Here is a 22,645-nt window from a genome sequence, read left to right as displayed (position 1 = left end):
GAAGTGTCAGCAGGACCCAGCCAAGTGCTCTGGCTCCTGGATCTTAGCTCCCCCTCTAGAATCAAGGTCATGCCAACCTTTTGTGCTTTAGTGTCTTGAGCATCTTTTGTAATTGCTGATCTCAGAATCTTACTGGAAGAAATTGTTTAATTACTTCAAACAAATTTCTCCCATAGTTGTTTGCAAATAAGCTTTATGTTTTTCTTCAGTCAATTTTACTCATTTATAATTCTTTATAAATAATTGACTTTCTATTTTATTAGCACAGGCATGTGGATTTTTATAATTATAAACTGCTTGTACTATATTGGTCTTTTAGTTATCTAATTTTGCTTAATTTTCTGTTTACAAAACACTTGCTTAATTTTAGAGATTGCTTTGGATCCCCCCACCCTAATAAACTAGTCCTTGTATTAATTTCTGTACATGATTATTATCCAGTTTCACAAATAATTTCTGGTTTTTCATGTATATCTTCTTGAACAGAATGCTTCCTTTATCTAGTTTTAACTCAATCCTTTGACATAATGGAAAGCACCCAACACTATGAATTTGCTGGGTCTGTCTAGCTTGGCCACGCTCAATTGCCTCCATTTGTGTTGCACCTAACCTGCTTTGGAGGACCTACCCCAGTCACCATACTCATACTCTCAGTTATAGTTATTCCTCTCTTTTTGCCCTCCTAGGCCACTGTATTTTGTTACCTCTTCTGTTGCTGTGATCAAATATCACGACTGACCGGGACTTAGGTAGAGATTATTTTGACTTGCGGTTCCAGAGGGAGAGGAACAGCAAAGACCTCCAGAGCAGGAAGCTGAGAGCACGCTTTCAACCTCAATGCAAAGCAGAGAGAGTGAATTGGACATGGGGTAAAGCTGCAAACTCTCAAAGCCCACAAAATGATGCCCTTCTTCCAGCAAGGCTCTATCCACCACCCAAAGGTTCCATAACCTCCCTAAACAGCACTACACTACATGGAGTGTTCAAATATGTGAGCCTAAGGGTCACACTCCTCATTTAAACCACAAGCTACTTTGTTACCTGGGATCTTTCTTTTGAAACAGATAATCTCTTGATTTCATTTATCTCCCTTTACCATGTGGTGGTTGTGTGTTACTGCAACAAAGGAGGGGAGATGAGAAGGTTTTCTGATCTAGTACAGGATCCAGACTCACAAAGAGACAATCAATAGTCTTCCCACGATCATCAAAGGAGGGCCAGGAGGAGGTGGGGATGGAGGAGGGGGAGGAGGGAACGAAGAGAGGAGATGTGAGAACCAAGGACAATAGCAATAAACTTGGCATGAACTGTATAAGTCACAAGGAAGACTTTCAGAAAACTTTAACCAGGTGTTGGTGATACAAACCTGAAATTATAGCACCCAGGAGAACACCTAGGAGGTTGAATTGGGGGTCATACAAGTTACAGGCCAAGCTGCACTATATAAATAGCTCTAGACTGACCTGAGCTATATAATGAGAACCTGTCTTAAATCAAACAAACAAAAACAAAACACAACCAGCAGCAAGAATATTGGAAACTCTCCCAAGACCTAAAAAAATAGAACAGGTTGAATAGAAGGAATAGAAAAATGTTATAGGACAGTCAAGTCCCTCTAGATGAGTTTGAAAATTTGCTGCAACCCCAAGAAAATATTAATTTTTAAAAATTGGAGCAGCTGGTTCTAAGATTTTCTTATAAATATAAAAATCCAAGTTTTGCCAGAAAATCCTGCAAAGGAAGCATAATAAATTAGTAAATTAGGCAAGTTCTGCCAGCTAATAAAGAACATTATAAAGTAAATGTGATTAAGCTACATGGTTGAATCAGAGTAGAGAATCCAGACTAGCCTCAAACACATGCAAATTTAGTCTGAGACAAAAGTGAAATTTCAAAACAAATGTGTTATTCAAATAATCGTGCTCATGCAATTGTATTTCTTTCTCTAAAATGTGAGTTTTGTGGTTGTAGACTTCTTATACATTAGAAATTTTGTTACAATTTGTATTTTTGTATAAATGAATTTGCTAAAGCCCAGGAGAAGACACAGGGGAGTCATTTTATATTAAAGATGTTGGGCAAAGGTCTTTTTTTAGCATTTGCCAAACACTGCTACAAGTGATTTTTGAATACTTTGTATATATTTATTCAGGTAATCATCACATTGTGTTATAATCTCCTTTCCAGATGAGAAACCAAAGCATAAAAAGTTAAACTATATCTGGCATTGGGCCCTGCTGCTCCACAGGAGGTGTGGGAGTGCAAGCCAGCAGATTCCACTCTGACTGCAAGCTTCCACTGGGTAAGAGCCTACACAAAGGACATAGATAGGGCTCCGGGATCAGCTGGCTGGTCTCCAGTCTTCCAGGACACAGCACACTGGCCATCCTCCACGGTCTGTGTCCTTAGCACAGGATGGAATTTCATGGCATTGCTGTCTAACCTGGGTGCAGAGAGCAGGGTGGTCATAGTAGCAGAGGAAGAAATTGTGTTCACACCTGGAGATGAGCACATGTGTGAATATGTGAAAAGCAGTTTGCAGTCTAGTGGGGTAATAAATCTGACAGAACCTTCCCCAGAAAATAGAAATGCCACCAGCAACGAGTTGTGTCTGCTGAGGTTTGCAGGAAACCACAGAATTCCCAAGATCAGAAGGCTTATTTTCATCATATTTATCCCAAATTAAATACCAGAATATAAATTCCCAGGAGAAAACATGGGGGAGTGTTTTTATAATCTAGAGAGAGAGAAAGATCTTTCTTCAATCTTTATTATATTTACATATACTATGATATTTTATACTAAAGATGTATCTTTAATATAAAATGATTCCCCTATGCCTTCTTCTGTGACTTTAAAGATTTATTTAAACAAAAATATAAGTTTTCTAAAATATAAGAAGCCTACAACAAAATCCACATTTTAGAGAAGAAAATATAATTGTATGAGCAGTATCACTATTATTTGAATAATGTATTTGGTTTGAAATGTCATCTTTGTCTCAGACTGAATTTGCATATGTATTTGGGCTAGTCTGGATTCTCTGTTGTGATTCATTCTTATAGCTTAATCTTTCCACAAAAGGGACATTAGGCTCAGAAGGGTCATTTTCATTAAATAATATCTAAATTTGTGTTTGGAAATCAAGTCAAAAGAGCACATGGAAACCCGGGGAAAGATTTTTACTACCATACTGAACAAAAAGCTAATTCCATAATACATTAAAGTGTTTTAACAAAATAAAATAAACCCAACTCAAGGAGGAATTGACGACACTAACAAGAAATTCACTAGAAAAACAAATGTAAATGATTTAAATTATATGAAAAGATACTCAACTTCATAATTATAGATAGTAATAAGTAAATATGAAGTATTAAGTATTAAGTTACTGAACGAAAAAAACCCACCCTTACTAATGTCCACTTTTGATGAGGGAAAGAAAAAGGATGCTTCCAGACAGTGCATAGACTAGCACATCTCTGAAGGACAATTAAGGTAACAGTGTTAGTAATAGTTGTAACAGCTCACATTGTCTCAGCACCTGCTTTTCTACTGTTCAGTGTTCTCACTGGGGCTGGGGAGATGCTCAGTGGTTAAGAGCACTTGGTTCTATCGGCACATCAAACAGGCACGGTTTTTAAAAGCGTTTATTATACGTGTGTGTGTGTGTGTGTGTGTGTGTGTGTGTGTGTGTGTGTGCTTGCTTGCTTGCCTAGTGCCTGAGGAGACCAGAAGAGGGTGTTGGATCCCCCATAGCTGAAGTCATAGATGGTTGTGAGGCACCATGTGGGTACTGAGTCTTCAACCCAGGTTCTCTAGAAAAACAACCAGTGCTCTTAACTGCTGAGCCATCTCTCCAGCCCCCTATATACCACATATATTTAATTGATATAACATAAATATGTATATTTAATTTATATCTATAATATATCTCAATTAAATATCTTAAGCTTTAAAAATTACTCATCAAACTTCACAATATTTATAAAATTTCAAGTGTTTATACTTTTGTACCCATTAAATGTTATGAATGGGCTCAGTTATGTAGCAAAAAAAGTAACTACATATCAAATTAATTTCTCTCCAAAATAAATGCAGTCCAAAGGTGTGTACGTTTGGAAGTGGCAGGACAGCTCTTACTCTGTGTAGCTCTCAGGAACCTTGCTTCTTCCAGCCACATAGCATCATCCAAGTGGTGTGGTCCTGGACAGCATGTAAAATATACTATAGGTGAGAAGTTGCACAAGGGACAAAGGAACACGTCAGCAGTCCTCAGACAAGACTCTCAGAAGCTGCCACATGACACTTCCTTTTACATCACTTTGGTGACAAAGAAGTCTGGGAAATGTAGTCTTAATTCTGAGGAGCCATATGCATAACTAAGCATTATATTCTCCTGAGAAAGAAGGCCATCATCTCCAGGTAGCTCTTTCTTTCACACTGACAATGAAAGGAACAATTTCTAACAGATTTGTGGCATGATTGTGTAAAAACATCATACTGGTTATTCTCCAGTGATCCAGATCTGTTTTCAGCTCTGCTCTTCCTGCCCTGAGCCTCACAGGCTGACCTGCAAGGACTGCCTCGCTTGGGCTTGCTCCATTCAGGCTTCCACTTGCAAGCAGTGGTTAGGAAGTACTGGCAGGAACCTAGAGAGCAGACTGGGACCACATTATTCATTGCCCTTGCTCCCACAGCAGTGTCACCGGCCTCTAGTAGTGCTGCCCCCTTCCTGTCCCTCCATGCCAAGAGTTGGCAAAGATTCCTCGCTGTTGCTAGCTTCTGAGGGCTTAGCTGTTTATTATTGGTTCCATTAATCCTGCCAGCACTGTGTAAATAGCCTCTCCATTATTAAACTCTTCAGTCAAGTTTTGGATGCACCATCTGCTTCAGCCGGACTTTGGCTGGTCACATATGCCTGGGGATTCTCACTACAGCATTGCTACAAATAGCAATAAACTAAAAACAAATTAAATATTCATCAGTGGAGGCCTGACTAAATACCATGAACTTATAGTTAGTATGTCATGCAGCAATTTAAAAAGTAATGACTCATTGTACACTTAAACATTTAAGAAAATAGATCTCTAGTGTTCTGACCACAATAAATACTTTTTAAATGTCTAAATGAGCTAAAATAGAATACCCAATGATAGGATGCAGCCCATTATGCTTAAAACACACACACACACACACACACATACACACACACACACACACACACACACACACACCAGTTCTCCCCATCCTCACCACCAGGGGGAGCCCTCCAGCATTGCCCTGGCTTATTCATCCCTTGCAGCAGTGATCAAGGGATGGGGCCAGTTCTGCATTCTGCATTCACGACTTCAGGGTCAGCTCCACTTAAGATTCTTTTTTTTTTTTTTTTTTTTTTCCGAGGCAGGGTTTCTCTGTGTAGTTTTGGTGACTGTCCTGGAACTCACTCTGTAGACCAGTCTGGCCTTGAACTCACAGAGATCCACCTGCCTCTGCCTCCCAAGTGCTGGAATTAAAGGCATGAGCCACCACCGCCCAGCTCCACTTAAGATTCTTGATATGAGATTAAAATGGAGTTAATTTGTTGAAGGTTGTTGGTATCATAATCATCCTTCACAAACTAAAAGGAAAAGCTAGAAAGATGGGTTGAGATGGCCTATTGCACTCATTATTTGGGGAAGAACAACCATGAGTTAAATGTCAGATGGTTGCCTACATTAAAAATGTGTATGTGTTAAGAAGTGGCATAAAGGCCAGACATACCGGATCATGACTTGAATCTCAGCACATGGTAGGCAGAAGCAGGTGGATCTCTGTGAAACTGATGCCAACCTGGTCTACATGGAGAGTTCCAGGCCAGCCAGGATAACATAATGAGACGCTGCCTCAAAAAAATAAAGTGACTTCAATATTCTTATACCTATGAGGGGAAAGACATATAGACTTGAGATGAGAAGGTATGCCAGGGAAATTATTGATAGACTGTTGTTCTAGAGTCTGGGGATATGGTAAATGGCCAGGGAATGAGAACTATAAAAGGTAGGGACAGAGGTTGTAAAATAAAAGTCTTTATTGCCCTGCTGACACAGCCAGTTTGGGGCTGAACATGGATGTAATTGGCTGTACAGGTTAGAATGATCACTCTGGAAAGAGTACAAGGGTGCGGTCGATTCTGAGCCCCCTGGACTGATGCTAAGCAGAGATGGAGAGAGGAGAGACACACAAGAAATGCTGATGTGGTGGCATCATTACTTGTGATAATTACTAGTGAAAGAGTGCATAAAGAAACCTGAGGAAATCACACAAGTCAGGATTTCTAGTGACCAAACACATAGTGATATCACATACTAGACGAAATGAGAAAGACAAATTGGGAAGAGTGTTAAATGTGAAGTTATTTATGGAATGCATCCAACTTCATACTTTTACCCCCACCCCCCTCTCTCTCTCCTTCTCTTTCTCTTTCCAGTCTTTGGTCTTCCTTTTTCCTTGCTCCAACCCCAACACTCCCTAGTTAATGATTGATCCTTGTTTAAATATTGAGTCAAGCAATGTCCCAGTCAGAATGCCCCTCGTGACGTACTTCACCTGCTTTCCATAAGGGTTGAATCAGGCAGCTTTCTGTACCATAGTCTTTCATCTGCAGGCCCATTCCACCTAGTTTATTTTAAGCTCCTTTTTGTCTTTCATACTTCCAGCATGTAGCACAATGGGTACTGGCATGTAGTAAGCCTCAATGATGGTTGAATGCATGTCTTCAGTGGGAGAAGGGACACTTCTCTCTCTTACTGGGGTGAGAGAGTTGGAGGGCATTGGAGGATGTGGCCATTAGTGGCTGGGTGAGAATTTAAATGTATCTGTAATCTAAGTTCTATATGTGATGTGAGAGTCATTTCTCATAGAACAGCTATTATGGGGAGGAAATGGTAGATAAACATAACTAGTTAGGAGTAATGAGGAGCTTGAAGCCTTCAGTGGCCAGTGATGCCAATGGCTATCGACTCCTTACAACGGCTCAATAAACCCAGAATGAGTGAGGAGAAGGCTGTTGGTGGGTTCAGTTCTATAAGCATATTCATTAAATGACAAAAAAAAAAAGATGAGCTGTGGGGTCTGGACCAGAATAGCAAAGGTGGGGGGAGCCACAAGGCAGAAAGTATGAGAGGAACTAGAATGAAAAATGGAATTAAAGCCTACCATTAAAGTGTGAAAAGGAAAGCTGCTGGGGGAGGGAGTAGTGATGCAGCAGAACCCTGGGTGATAGGGTGAGGGACCACCACCAAATGTAAGAGAAGCCGTGGAGTATGGGAGATACCTAGTTAGCTGAGCTCCTTTGAGAGAACAGGATGTTACATATCACATTCTAGAGTGGCACTTCTTCTGACGGCAATAAAGTACAGAGTGAAGCCACAGAAGAAGGATTCTAAAAGACCTTGAGGTTAATACTGTGGAATATCATTTTAGCTGGACAAAGATGTGTTACATTTGTTTATGCTGCATTTGTTTAACAATGTAAGGATGTGTGTTAAATTGTGTAAAGATGTGCTGTGTTTGTTTTACCTTGCCTACCTAAGGTACCTCATTGGCCTAATAAAGAGCTGAAAAGCCAATCGCAAGGGAGGAGAGGGAAAGGTGGGGCTGGCATGAAGAGAGAATAAATAGGAGGAGGAATCTAGGCTTGAGAGGAAGAACAAAAGAAGAGGAGAGGAGAGAATGAGAGAGAAAGAGAGGGGGATGTGCCTGGGGCAAGAATCCAGGCAGCCTCCAGCCAGCGAGACATGAGATGCAGTGTAAGTAAGATATACAGAAAGAAAAAGTAAAAAGCCCCAAGGCAAAAGGTAGATAAAGTGAAACAGGTTAATTTAAGTTAAAAGAGCTAGCCAGAAATGAGTCTAAGTTAGGTAGAGCATTCAAAACTAATAATAAGTCTCTGTGTCATGATTTGGGAGATGGCTTGTGGCCTAAAAGAAAAGGCCTGGTACATTTTGGCATTCCAACCTGAGGCCCAAATTTTCACATAGAGCCTAAGATAGCTAAACATAGAAAAATAAAAAAGAGAAAAAATATTTAAAAGCCGGTATGCTAAGTAGAAACAGTAAGCTCAGTAAAAACACCTGCCACAGTGTGGCAGGCACTGGTTGAATGCCATTCCCAGCCACACGCCTCTGAATCGGGCCTGCAGGCTTAGGCTTGGCTTTGACAGACCCAAGAAGGGGGCAAAGCCAGATGTCAAAGCTGCAAGTAGAGGAACCAGTAGTAACATAGCAGTTTTTGCTCATGCAGACAAAAAAGGCTAGAGATACACAATGAGGCAGATCCAGATGGAAAAAAAAAATTCTAAACGAGTTATAGTGTGTTTAGTGCATAGGCTTAAGAAAGAAAAGAAAATGGATATAGACAGTTATGAAAATGTAAATATTATGAATAATGAAAGAAGAATAAGGCACAGAGGTGGGAAATACACAGTGAGTCTGAATCCTGTATGTTGTTGTGTTTATTTTGAATTTTGTGAATGCTGATGAGCAAAAGACAGCTGCTGGGGGACATGGGATTGTAAAAGGGACTGCTGAATTAAACCAGCCTAGATATTTTAGGGATGTCTTAACTTTAAAATGGAAGTCAAAAAATGTATTGCTTTTAGGAAGAGGTTATTTCCATAGGAAATGAAAGGTTGATAGAGATCCTGGATATAGACATAAAGAAATAAACCTAGAAAAATTACAAAATAGGTGATGTATATTTTACCTGCTGAAACATAAAACAAAAAAATCATCTTTAACTTATTTGTGCACACTGCACATTCCATGCTTGTGTTGATGCAGATATGTATGTTACCTTTGAAAGTTTCTGTGTTTTCAGAGCAAGGGAACCAGACACCAGTGTGTAGCGGATATTTGCTCTACTATGACCTTGGGGTACCAGCCCCTAGGGCATGGCCTCTTGGCTAGCTTAACACCTGAAGAGCATGTACATGGGACCCCTTCTTTCTTGCACATTCTTGGATGGTGGAGACTGACTCAGGTAGTGGAAAGCAGCATGGGCCCACACTGGGTGCCAGATTATGCAGAAAGTCCACAGATAACTGATAGAGGAATTATTTATTAAGGAATTATATTGAGGAGAACAACTCACTAACACAGGGTAAGGCAAATCCATTGCAGAGTCCTGGAAGGCTGAAAGCCTCAGAGTTCTGCCCCCAGAACTGCTTCAAGGTTGCTGGCTGAGATGGTCCAGTCTCAGAGACTATTCTAGCCAGGACTGCAGGTGAGCCTTGTGCTTTCCCATTGCACAGAAACTGGACTCTAGTTTTATAACTAGTTATAACTAGTTTTCCCAGGAATTGACTATTATTTCAACATTCTCAGGTACCCTAAAAAGATGCCTTTACCCATAGACAACAGGAAGCAGTCTAGAGAACACAATGCCCACATCCCCAAGAGGTGGGGTGGGTGGTTTTTGGCTATTTGATGGGTTATGGATGTTTGTCATTGTTTAGTGGGAATATAGGAATATAGGATAAAAAGACAACTATTAACTGCAAATATTTACATTGGTATGGACTTTGGCATATTGATACAAATTTAAAGTTATTTTTGTTATACTGTATATGTTTCTACTCTTGTTTGTGGTATTGTGCTTATGCAGTTCATTTAAAAGTGTAATATATAATTAAGAAATGCAGCTTAGTAGTTAGTCTTCTATAATAATCAAACATGTAGTCATATTAGGTATGTTTTCAAGGTTAAACAGATATATTTAGATAGGTAGATAGTCTTGAAATGCTTCAAAGACCTACAGAATATGGCATTTAAGATGTTTAATAACCTAAGGCTTTTCATGATATTGAGACATGGCTGCTCCTGGCAGCACCAATTTACTCCAGAGAAGATGATGGGCATTGAAGAAACTGAATATGGAATTTTCATATGGAATTTGCTTTCTTTGTGGTATAGTTAGCCACTGGGCAAAGAAACTGTTCTTGCCTTGACTGCTGACTATATGAAGTACAAACTAGACAAGCAGGACACGAAGAAAAAGACTGTTGCCAAGGTAAACCCAGACAGGCCTTCAAATTCCTGCTTCATGGAAAAGTCTGCCAGACATTCTGCAGAACACACAGGAAAGCAACTGCCAAACTCTGCCAAAACAAGAAGGGACAGTCCTTCAGAATTACTGCTCCATAGAAAAGTCTGCCCGATCTTCTAGGCCTGTAGGCTGAAGATGGATGCCCCAACATTGCAGAGGAACCTGGGGTGACTGTCCAGGCAGTCAGATATCTGTCATTTCTGCAGTTTTGGAAGTGGCTTGCACTGGACTTTGTTTGCTCAGGTAATATATCCTTCTGGGGTCTTTGATGGAGTTGAAGACTGGATAGTTATAGTAATAGTTTTCTTTAGTTATGAAAGAATGTAAATTAGGTACAAAACTTTGGACTCACCAAGATAGAATAAATAATGGAGTATTTTCCAAATACAAATGGACTGGACATTGTGAATGTAATCCTTACCTGATAACTTTTCTTATTGTATATAGTCCTACTATGTTAAAGTTAAAATCTTGCTGGGCAGTGGTGGCGCACGCCTTTAATCCCAGCACTTGGGAGGCAGAGGCAGGTGGATCTTTGTGAGTTCAAGGCCAGCCTGGTCTACAAAGCAAGATTCAGGAAAGGCACAAAGCTACACAGAGAAACCCTGTCTCGAAAATAATAATAATAATAATAATAATAATAATAATAATAATAAAAGTTAAAATCTTTCTTTTTTAGATAAAAAAGGGGAAATGTTGTGGAATATTATTTTTACTGGGCAAAGATGTGCTACATTTGTTTATGCTATGGAATATAACTTTAACTGTGTGAAGGTGTGCTATATTTGTTATGCTACATTTGCTTAATGATGTAAGGATGTGTGTTTAATTGTGTAAAGACATATTGCATCTGTTTCACCTTGCTTGCCTAAGGCACCTGATAGGTCTATTAAAGAGCTGAATGACCAATAGCTAAGCAGAGAAATGATAGGCAGGGCCGGCTGGCAGAGAGAATAACTAGGAGGAGAAATCTGGGCTTGAGAGGAAGAATGAAAGAAGAAGAGAGGAGAGAGTGAGGGAGGAAGAGGGAGACATGCTGGGGCAAGAAGCCAGGCAGCCGCCAGACAGGAGAAGCAGTCAAAGTAAGATATGCAGAAAGGGAAATGAAACTCCCCAAGGCAAAAGGTAAAGAGAAATGGGTTAATTTAAGTTAAAAGAGCTAGCCAGAAACTAGGCATAGCTAGGCCGAGCATTCATAACTAATGGTGGCCCAAAAGGAAAAGCCTGGTATAGTTTAAAATTGTGGGAATCCAAAGTTGGAAAATTTGGAGGCTAAGCCGTTGGAGCAATGTACCAGGATGATGAAGTTTCCAGTAACTGAGGAAGAGTAGATATCAGAGTCCACTGAACTCCAAAATGATAACTGATATTCAGGGGATGAATAGTTGGAGAGAGGACAGTATGGTCTTGTCTTAATAAAAAAACTTAAAAGTTAAAAGGATAACAAACAGACATGAGCAGCTGACACCAAGAATTAGAGCCTGATGAAGAAAAACTACTTCCTATCAACATCAAGGTTTAACCCTTTGTTGTCTTGGAATTGCTGATGTCCCCAGGGTGTCAGAAAGTCCCCAGAATATTGGAATGTTGTACCAGGTTGACCTCCTTGATACATACAATTCATAACATGCACGTGGTGACACCAGCTGCTGTCACCTGACATCTGCAGTCAGATCAGCAGCTCCTCACCCCTCACCTTCTGCAGAATTGCCAGTACTTTCATCTACAATATCACCTGGCTTTAAAAAGTAGGTCACATCATAACTCTTGGCTCAGAAACAATGAGAGTCCCTGGAACATGAAAGAAATGAGTGCTAAAACTCTTCCATAGAAACTTCTTAGAGTAGAGAGGCCAAACAAGAAGATTACAGCTATAGCCTTTAATCTTTAACCTATCCTTACTCAGCCTCTGATACACGGCCTGTGCTCTAGAAAAATGCACAAATTCCGCTCTTTGCTATCATCTTATAACAGAACATTATAAAAATAATGCTGTGTACTATGTAGTATATTCTCATTTAGGAAATGCTTCCAGATGGACGAATTCCTTTTATCTTCAAGAATTCTATAGGAGTAAGCATATTTTGATCAATTCAGACTCAGTATATTTCACACCACCCCTCAAGTACCCATCCTCAGGCCTCCTTTGCTATGGAGCAGCCAAGTCTGGTCCTAAATGTCACCATACTTTATCTAGATTCCAACTCTTTTGACTAATTATCTCCATGGAATTAAATTCAGTTCAGTAGGCAGCCAAGGTATGCCAACCAGCAGCCACTCACCATGCTGGAAATGGATAATGCCAAATTGATACCCAAGAGAATGGCCAGTTGGGTAGAGGGGAGGCAAATTATTGCAACATGGTGACTATGATAACATATGGATATACACAGCACACAGTCACTCCTAGGAGGGAGTAATTAACTAAAGCTGATAGACTTAAGCAAATTCAGCCTGGAGTTAAAAGATAAGTAAATAGGGAAAGCCAGACATTCTGGGCAGCTGCACCTGTGAGAAAGCAAAGGCATGGGGAAATATAAGCACCATTTTTTTTCTCAACTATGTCAATACCTGCTGTGATGGAGGGAAGTATGGTACTGTTTCTGCAGACCTCTCGTTGTTCCCAACCCTGTCCTGTCTAATCTGGCCATCTGTCTTATGATTTCATGAGAAAACGGAACTACGGGAAAGAGAACTTACATTTCTCTCGACTGCCACGTTTGCACCCTAGCTACAGCCATCCCATTCGCACTGCTCTCAGCAACATCAGTGGCACAGACTGCTTATGTCTCAGCTCTTCACCAGACACTAGGCAATCTTGCCTTTTCAGCAGCTTGCTGTGAGCAATTCTGCCCCCACTCTACCAGATCACCATCCTCCTTACCTCACAGAAGTGCTGTCTGTCATTAAAAAAAAAAAAAAAAAATCTTGCCTTGGTCTCAGTTCTACATCCATCCCCATGCAACTACCTTATTTTCTCAATTTCACAGCCAATCTCCCTGAAAGAATTGTCTTATCCACTGTCTATAGATTTCCTTCAACCCTCTGCTGAACACACTCTAATTTGGTTTCCCCTTAATGCTAATAAAACTGATTTTATCATGTGTGTATGATCGCCACATTACAAAATCCAATTGTCACTCTTTTGACTTAGTGGCATCTGACCTGGCATTGGCGTTTGTCACGTGTGTTCTCCCCCTTTCTAAAACAGTTCTTTACTTGGCCTGGGGAACTGGTGCCTTTCTGAGAATTCTTTCTCCCCTGCCCTGGAGTTTCTCCAGTTTCCTTTGCTGCTCCCTCTGCATGTGCCAGCACTTTGGGGCCAGTCCTTGCTGTTTCCTCTTTTCCTTGTCTACGGTCTCATTCCTTTGTGACTTAACCTCACAGTTATAAATACGCACATATGCATATGCACACACACAATATAAATATGTTTACTTTTTTTAATAGAAGAGACATTTTCATGAAGTAAGAGGCAACAGGTACTCGAAGATTTAAATAACCTCCGAGTGCCATTGAATTCAACAATGAAACAGGTTTGAAAATGAAACAGAACAGGTTCGGCACCGTGTAATAGAAATCACTTTTCAAAAGTTAATGAACTAATTGTGTGTGTGTGAGGGCAGGTGTGCGTGTGTCACAGCTTATGCGTGGACATGAGAGGAGAACCTCCTGAGTCAGTGTCCTCCCTTCATGCTGGATGTGTGATCACTCCCTCTTTACCACTGCCAGCTGGGCGTTAAGCCTCTGGGGATTCTCTTGTCCTCGCTCCCTTTTTGTCACGGGAGTGCTGGAGTTACAGTTACTGGGTCTGACTTTACATGGGTTCCAGAGATCTGAACATGGGTTCTGCAGGCTGGAGCAGAAAATGCTTTAACCACTGAGCCATTGCCCCAGCCTAGAAATCACTTTGTTTAAGAAACAACTAATTCAACTTGTGGGATTGGGTGTTCACAGTGCCACTAGAAATGGTCATTAGGCTAGTATCCTGGGATCCCAGAACAATACTGTGCGGACTGTCCCACAGAGTAATCCCAGCTTCTCCCTCAAGGGAGATCTGGAAACAAGATGGCTACTCTGAGACCCACTAGCTGCAGAGTCACCACACCCACTAGACCACACCAGCAGAACAGGTGCACTACACTTGGTCACTTCACACCCGTGACTGGACCCCAAGTCTCTACTAACGTAGTCTCAAAAAATACCTCATGCCTGTACTAATTTTTCTGTCTACTTGCTAAAAGGACTCACAATTAGTTCAATTCTGTGGGCCTAAGACAGGAGGACTTGTTCTGGTTCTGTCCTTTAGGGCCTCCCTGGAAGGGAGTGAAGGAGGCAGTAGCCTGGGTTCTGGGCTGGAGCCCCTCAGGCAGAAGCTGGCTCCTATATTACTCAGCTTTATCAGAACTCAGTGCCCTGAAGTTGGAGGGGACGAGATGTCTGTTTCTTGGCACTGAGCTGGCATTCTCTCAAAGTGAAACTAGTCACAGTTCCCTTTATGGGCATCTCACAGCTTCCCACATCTCAGCTGGCAGAAGAGTTCCCATGGGGAATCCACCGTACCCCAACACTAACTACTGACTCCTTCAGTGTCTTCAGCCAGAGGCAAGTCCCTCTTTTAAACGGCTCACAGATGAGGTTAGGTCTACCCAGCTACCCAGATCATCTGTGATTTAAGCTACCGTGACCACATAATCATAGTCATATGTTCTGGGATCAGGATATCGATTCTCATATGCCAGAAAAACAAAACAAAACAGCAAAACCAAGACTTCCATCAACCCATCAGAAAAACTGAACCAATAGGTAGAGATTTATTCTAAGGAACTGGGCTCCCACAGTTATGGCACTGACAAGTCCCGAGATGGACTCTGACCCTATAAAGCATAGCTCCAAACTGAAGCCCAGGAAATCATATTTTTTTGTGTGTTCAAAGTTAGAAAAACCATGTTCCAGCTGGAAGGTAACTAGGTAGCAAGGATTCTTTTGTCCACATTGCTCCAATCAGCTTCTAACTTCTTGGATGAGGTGCACTGATGTTAGGTAAGGCAATCTGCTGCACTGTCTCTGACTGAAATATTAACATCCCAAATTGTCCTCACTAAAATTGCATAACCAAATACTTGGACACCCCTTCCACATCCTTAACAAGTGCATGTGGCAGACAAAACCTATGTTCCACCTACAGACTGAGGAACAAGAAGTTCAGGCAATTGAGGAAGGTCTTTTGAACATTTGGTCCTGTCCATACTACTAAACACACACCTCATTACATATGTGACTGTATGAAACACATTGCAGAGAACATTTCCTGTCTTTAGTAACTGTAACGTACCCTGGTGTTTTATATTTACTTCCTTTTTAATTTTCCCAGCTATATCAAGTTACAAATTGTTCAATAGAAATAGTACATATTTACAGTATGCATTTTAATGTTTTGATTTGTGTAGACATTGTGAAACATCATTTTAAACCATGACTATCTTGATCCACTAAGTGACTTCATAAACTTTCACAGGCATCATTAGGAAGGTGGACAGATTTTCAGGGCAATTCTGTTGTACCCACTAAAAAAAAAAAAAACTTTGGGAAACAAATTTTTTTTCCAGTAACTATTTTTTTTTATGATTGGAAAATGATAAGTTTGCTCAGTTGAATTCAATATGCACAATAGGGTTTCAGTTGAAACTCAAGACACGGAGAGAAAAATCTGCAGACTTTTTTAGGGTTGGTCCCTAACTGTCCATAAAATAATAAATGGGCATCAATGCTCTCCTTTCATATGCATGTGTGCCCGTACCCACGTGTGCACGCGCGCGCATGCGCGCGCACAAACACACACACACACACACACACACACTAAATTTGTAAATGCTACAGTATACAGAACCCTTTGTGGGGGAGTGATAAAATAATGACCAAGGGGGGTATCTGTGTGGAAAAATGCAGCATTATCAAATGTTATAAATAAGTATTAAAGAATATAAAAATTGTCAGCTTTGGAAACACTTATAGCAAAGGCATAATGACTGATTTTGATTACCAAATGCTTAGGTACAACTTAGGAAATGCTGTTATCAGCACAAACCCACCCTTTCAACGATTCCCCAAGCCCCGCTTCAGTGTCTCCACCAGCACATCTACTGCCCTCTCCATCTTCTCCTGTGATTCTCCAGATGTGGAGCTGAGTCCCTAGAGAAAGACAGACATCAGGGAAGTCATCAAGGTTCCAGCATTAAATCTTTCTTGCAAAACTGCTGACAGATGAAAGAATTTGTTTAAATGCTGGATGGCGTTATCTGAATAAGCAACAGGCATAGTCATGAGTGACACATTTCCATCTAACTGTGACAATCAACCTGGGCTCGACTTGCATCCATTATCTTTGTCTTGATTGCTTCATCGCTGTGGAGCTTTGCAAGTCAGATTTCATTCTAAAACTGGAAAATTTGGAGTCCCAGAGTAAGAATCGTAATATATAGTCTTCCTTGTTCAATAACATAAGAATATGAAGGGGTACTATATAATATAGAAAGTCAAGTTTTAGGGCCAACTTGAGGTTATTGTAATAAATACTTAAAAATCATCTAAAGAATAGAAAATCTTGAAATCAGTAATTTGTGGTGGCTTAGAGCCTTTTATCATCAAAACTGTTATTTTTTTCTGGGTAAATCTTTTACACAGGAATAATAAAACCTAGCCATTCATTTAATAGAGAATTAATAAATACCTATTATGAGGTATTTATAACTGTATAAATATAGAAGCTATCAAAAGAGACCAAGTCTTGTTCATTATCTAGAAGAGAGAGCAGGTAAACTGGTGAAGAAGTGGTTAATGAATGCACAAGGTGAAGGTCAGATTGGGAGCTCAATGTCTTCTTAAAGCAAACCTGTGTCACATCCCCATCTTAGCTGTGGACAACAGTTATGGAAACCATGATGTGTCTCTTTAGTTACTGCACACTGTGACTGCTATATTTTTTCCCACTTTTCCCAATTACAATTTGGAAGAAAAACAAGAAATTATTGGAAGGATACTGGGAATTCAGAGAATCTGTGGACAGTGGAGGAATAGTTCTGAAAAACTGGAGAGAGAAGAAAAGTATCTGATAGCGTGCTTTATGTTCTCATCACCATTTTTAATTGGTGTATATTTATTGTACATAGTGTTAGGCTTCACAAAGACTTCTCTCAAGTATATCATATATTCTGCTCATATGTATCTCCTATATTTCTACATTTTCCTCCTTCTGTTGTCTCTTTCTCCCTCTTCTTTCTAAATCCTTATGTCTTAGACTATTTATTGCTATGATGAAACACCATGACGAAAGCAAGTTGGTTAGGGAAGGGTTTATTTGGCTTCCACAGCACTGTACATCATTGAAGGGAATCAGGACAGGAACTCAAGCAGGGCAGGAACCTGGAAGCAGGAGCTGATGCAGAGGCAATGGAGGAATGCTGCTTACTGGCTTGCTCCCTATGTCTTTCTCAGCCTGCTTTCTTTTTTTTTTTTTTTTTTTTTTTTGGTTTTTCGAGACAGGGTTTCTCTGTGTAGCTTTGCGCCTTTCCTGGGACTCACTTGGTAGCTCAGGCTGGCCTCGAACTCACAGAGATCCGCCTGCCTCTGCCTCCCGAGTACTGGGATTAAAGGTGTGCGCCACCACCGCCCGGCTCAGCCTGCTTTCTTATAGAACCCAGAACCACTTGGCCAGGGTGGCATGAATCATAGTGGATTGGGCCCTCCCACATCAATCACTAATTCAGAAAATGCCCTACAGGCTTGTCCACAGCCAGATCTTATGGAGGCATTTTCTCAATTGAGGTTCTCTCCTCTCAGATGAATTTAGTTTTATGTCAGCACACTTTGTATATCTATACAAAAATCTAAGATCTACATGTGAGGGAAAGCATGGAGTATTTGTTATTCTGAGCCTGGCTTATTTCACTTATCAAGATAAGCTCCAGTTTTCTGCAAACAACATAATTCCATTCTATTTCATGGCAAATAAAGCATGTACATGTACACACACACACACACACACACACACACACACACACACATACTGCAATTTCTTTGTTGATTCATCTGTTGACTGACACCTAGACTGATTCTATAACTTATCTACTGTGAATAGGACTGCAATAAACACGGCTGTGCAGATAAAATATTAAAAATAGATGTATTGAGGTACAATTGACGCCTGGGAACCTGTGTTTAAAGCACACAGTCTGATAAGTTCTGACATGTCTGCACCACGTGAACATCATTGTGTTAAGGTGAAGAACACATAGAGCACCTCGGAAACTTAGGCCTTGTCACTCTTCGATCCACACTTACTCAACTGCCACCACTATGCAATCACTCATCTGTTTGTCTCTACAGAATTTCTTACATTTCCTGGAATATTATATAAATTAAATTATACAAGATATTCTTCCTTTCAGATCAATAGCTCATTACTGTTTTTCATTAACAAATAAATAGATTTTAGTATTGTTCCCACATTTGCTTTATCTTAAATAAAACTTCTATAAGCATTCCTGTATGGACACCTGCTTTAAACTCTTTTGTGCAAATACATAGAGGTAGCTTGGGTCATATGCTATCTGCTTGACACTTAAAAACTGCCAAGCTGATTTCCAGAGTCACTGTGCCCTTCCAACTGTCATCAGAAGTGTAAGAGATTTCCAGGTGCCACATCCTTACCAGCACTGATAGGACATTTTACAGGTTAGATGCACAGGAGCATTTAGTTGTCTTGTGGTTTGTATTTATCTAATGTTATGTGAAGTTCAACACCAGTGAAGCTCCAGTTTCCATCTTATAATAATTCATGCTCTGGGTGCTGCAGTCAAGAAGTCTTTACCTAATCCATAGACAGAGATGCCTTTGGGTACATAAAAGACATTGCTCCACTGTACCCTAGGTTACAACAGCTCTGATGAGAAATATTTCATATGTATGGTTTTTTGTTTAGCTTTAAAAAAGATTTTTCTCTTACCTCTGTATTTAAACAGTGTGAGTACAATGTACCTTGTTATGGTCTTCCTCATGGGTTCCTGTGTTTGGAGTTCAGTGAGTTTTCTCTCTTTTTCTAATGTATGGGCTCATAATTTTCATCAACTTTAAAAATTCTTGTCTATTATTTCTTCAATTGTTTGTCATTCCTGTACCACCCATCTGGGGATCCAATTACACATATATTAAGCCACTTAAAGTCTGACCTCTGTGTGTCTCACTTTAGATGTTTCCACTTGTCATGTTCTCAAGCTGACTAATCTTTTCTTCTGAATGCCTGTCCCCTGTCAGTCACTTCAGTCATCAGAAACTGGAATTTTTTCTTTTGACTCCTTGTAGCTTTCAGATTTAGATTTTATTCTGTAACATGCTCAGACTGCAATCTTATTTCTTGAACATATGAGATACAGGTAGAATAATCATTTTAACACTCTTACCTACCGATTCTATCATCTGCATATTTTCTATGTAGTTAACAGTTGAGTCTTTTGTCATTATTCAAAGTTGTACTTTCCTGCCTTTTGGATGCCTGGTGATTTTTTTCTGGTGCCAGATATGAATTTTCACTGTAGTGTGCTGGATATTTTGGTATTCCTATTTTTGAGTTCTTGATCCTTTTTCAGGGATATAGTTATTTGGAAATCCTTGACCCTTTGGGGTCATATTTTTGGACATTTTACTCAGGACAAGTACAGCATTTAATAGAGACATTTTCTCTAGTATTGAGGCAAGATGATCTTTTGAGATCTAACAAATAACTTGTGTGTTATGAAGTGTTCCATGCGGATTGCTGAGAACAGGTTTGGTGTAGCCCTCAGTATTATTACCCCTAATCTTTTCAGGTGTTAATTCCTCTGATCTCAAAAGTTTCCTTTTATAATACGAAAGATAAGCTTCAAAAGTCTCACTAAAGTGCTGACTCTGTGTTCACAGTTCAGGAAACTCCTGGTCTCTGGCTGGTTTCTTCCTCCTGGCACCAGGGCCTGGAAAGTGGTCCTTTAGTCAGGTGTGGCCATGGGAATTGCTTCATTCATTACTTGTACTTAAAACATCACTGTCTTCTGATGGCTGATGGCTCATGTTGTGATAAAAGTTGCTTGCTATAGTATGTCTCCCTTCTTAGCTATTTCCAGTAAGTATGTGAATCTGATCCCTATTAATAAATTTTGGTTGGAAGTAGAAGTGTTAACTCCAAATTACATTTAGGTGTTGGGTCTTATTTTCTGGTGATTTTTTCTTCTAGGTGGTAGATTTTATGTGGACATATGGGGAATGACAATCGCTAGACATGGAGAGAAATTAAACAGAATGAACTGACAGATGGAGAAAATGATTTTTAAAAAAAGAAAATGGAAAGAATCAGAAATGAAATCAGAACAAGAATGAGATCCCAAGGGAGGGTGTTGACAGGCATCAAAGCCATTCCATGCCCACCGCTCACTTCTAAGAGGCCCCCAGTGTGGCCACAGGCTTCAGATCAGTCCCTTCAACAGCTTTAATCTGTCCAGGAGCTTTTACTGATTTTTACTGGTCCTCCTGGAAGACTAAGAAAGACAAAACCTAGTCATTGGTCATCCTTCTTTCTCAGAGAGAAAAACAACAAAATTGTTGGTTAAGTGACAAACTCAGACATTCAAATAGCACCTGAGTGTAAGGTAGGAGATTAAGTACATATATTGCATTGCTCTGTCCAGATAATTATCTAAATATTGTTCAGAGAGAGAGACTTGGAACAAAAGTAGACACATTGGACATTAATTAGGAGTTAATACCTATAGCTTCAGCTGTATGTCATCTGTGATCTTGAAAGAGGCCCCTTCATGTCTCTGTAACCACATTTTCTTAACTGGAAACGGGAATAAGAACTCCTGTGGGTAGCATCATTCTACGTATTAAGCAAGATGATACATGAAAAGTTTTAGAGTGCCCAATGCATAACATGAAAGTTTTTATGTAGTAAATAGCTCTTCTTGGGGCACTTATTCACTCATTTTCTACTGGAAGAGTGTCTTAAATACAGGAGACAAACCAGCAGCTGTGGACTATCAAATACAAACAAACAAAAAAGGAACAATTTGCTGACTCAATTTGCTCATCATACCACCTCAGCCCTGGCTCCTTCCCAATTAAACAGAGTCAGAGGACATGCGATTCACCACTTAGAATTTCGTATTATTTAGATAGCTATGATTTGTTGAGCATTTGTTTGTACTGTCAAGCACTCACTAACCACTTTGTACACAGTGTCATTTAATCTCCGCATATCTATTTTATAGAAGAGGCCGCCAACACTCAGGAAGTTAAATAGGTTGTCTAAGACTGCAAACAAGCTAAATGGTGTGACTGGGATTGGCGCCAACTTCATTTTATGTCAACGTGCACGCTCTCACCTAGTGCATTATACATCTGCACAGCAAGTGTTCTCAGGTTCCACCACTTTCAATCACTTTGAACAACTCGGTGATTCTCAAGAGGGGATCATTTCTGGGTCTCCCTTCATCCCTTTCATCTTCTTCTACCCAGGCCACTTGTCCCTAGTCATTTGCCCTGACTCCTAGGCACTTGCCAAGTGGATTCCTGTCATCATCTAGACAGTCTCAGCACCTCTGCTCACCACCCATCTAACACAAGTCATATGGTTCTGAGCCTTGCTTTGACTCTGATCACTTCAGAAAGCTGCTGGAGATGTCTGGTGGTCCTAAATGGAGCAAGCTCACTGAAGCCCACCTCTCCCACTGATTATAAGACACCTGTCAAAATGCAAAACCAGTAGCAGAAAATTGAAAGAAGAAAAGCAAAGCTCAGAGATAAGGAGGTTATATGCCAAGGAGTTTGTCTTTCCCTCTCTCACTCACTGTTTTTACCTGAGGCTAGACCCAGCATTGCACTCTGAAGTGGTCATGGGAACAGAAATGGAGGAAAAACTTGCCTTCAATGGGTTTTTTCCTTGTTTCTTTTCTCGTCTCCTTCTTTGCTCTGTTCCAATAGCAGTCTAGGATTTGGGGCAAAACTGTCCTAAGACAGACAAAACCCAACCGAAAGTTCCTGGCACCATGTAACCCAGTGGGTGTGAGAATCCCCTTCCTGTTTCTGGTTCTCTAGCTGTCTGCCTTGGGGATGTGAGGCAAGAGACATGGAACAGTGGCCCAGCCAACACTGCAGAGATCCTAGTTCTCAGCCAAGCAGGAGTGCAGGCCTTTCAATTTGGAGATCTTGGGAGAAACACACTTGTAATTTTAGTTATTTGGGAAGATGAAGCAGGAATAATGCAAGTTCAAGGCCAGCCTGGGCTAAAGTGTGGCATGTAGTTTCAAATTAAAGTAGAAAGGGGCAAGAGATGTAGAAATGTGAGTTCAGGTGCCTGCCTTGTGTTCCTAGACCCTAGACTTATAGGGGGTTGGGGGAATCTTATGGAATGTCAAATAGTTCTCAGAACTGATCAGTTTAATAGAGTCACAGAATATAAAATCTTGACACTGTTTAAAAAACAGACTTATTTCTATATACTATCAAAGAACAATTTGAATATGCATTTTAA

The sequence above is a fragment of the Peromyscus eremicus genome, chromosome 14 (genome assembly GCF_949786415.1).
Source record: "Peromyscus eremicus chromosome 14, PerEre_H2_v1, whole genome shotgun sequence".
NCBI classification, from domain to species: Eukaryota; Metazoa; Chordata; class Mammalia; order Rodentia; family Cricetidae; genus Peromyscus; species Peromyscus eremicus.
The sequence above is the reverse complement of the archived record's forward strand: the minus strand, read 5'-3'. Positions refer to the sequence as shown.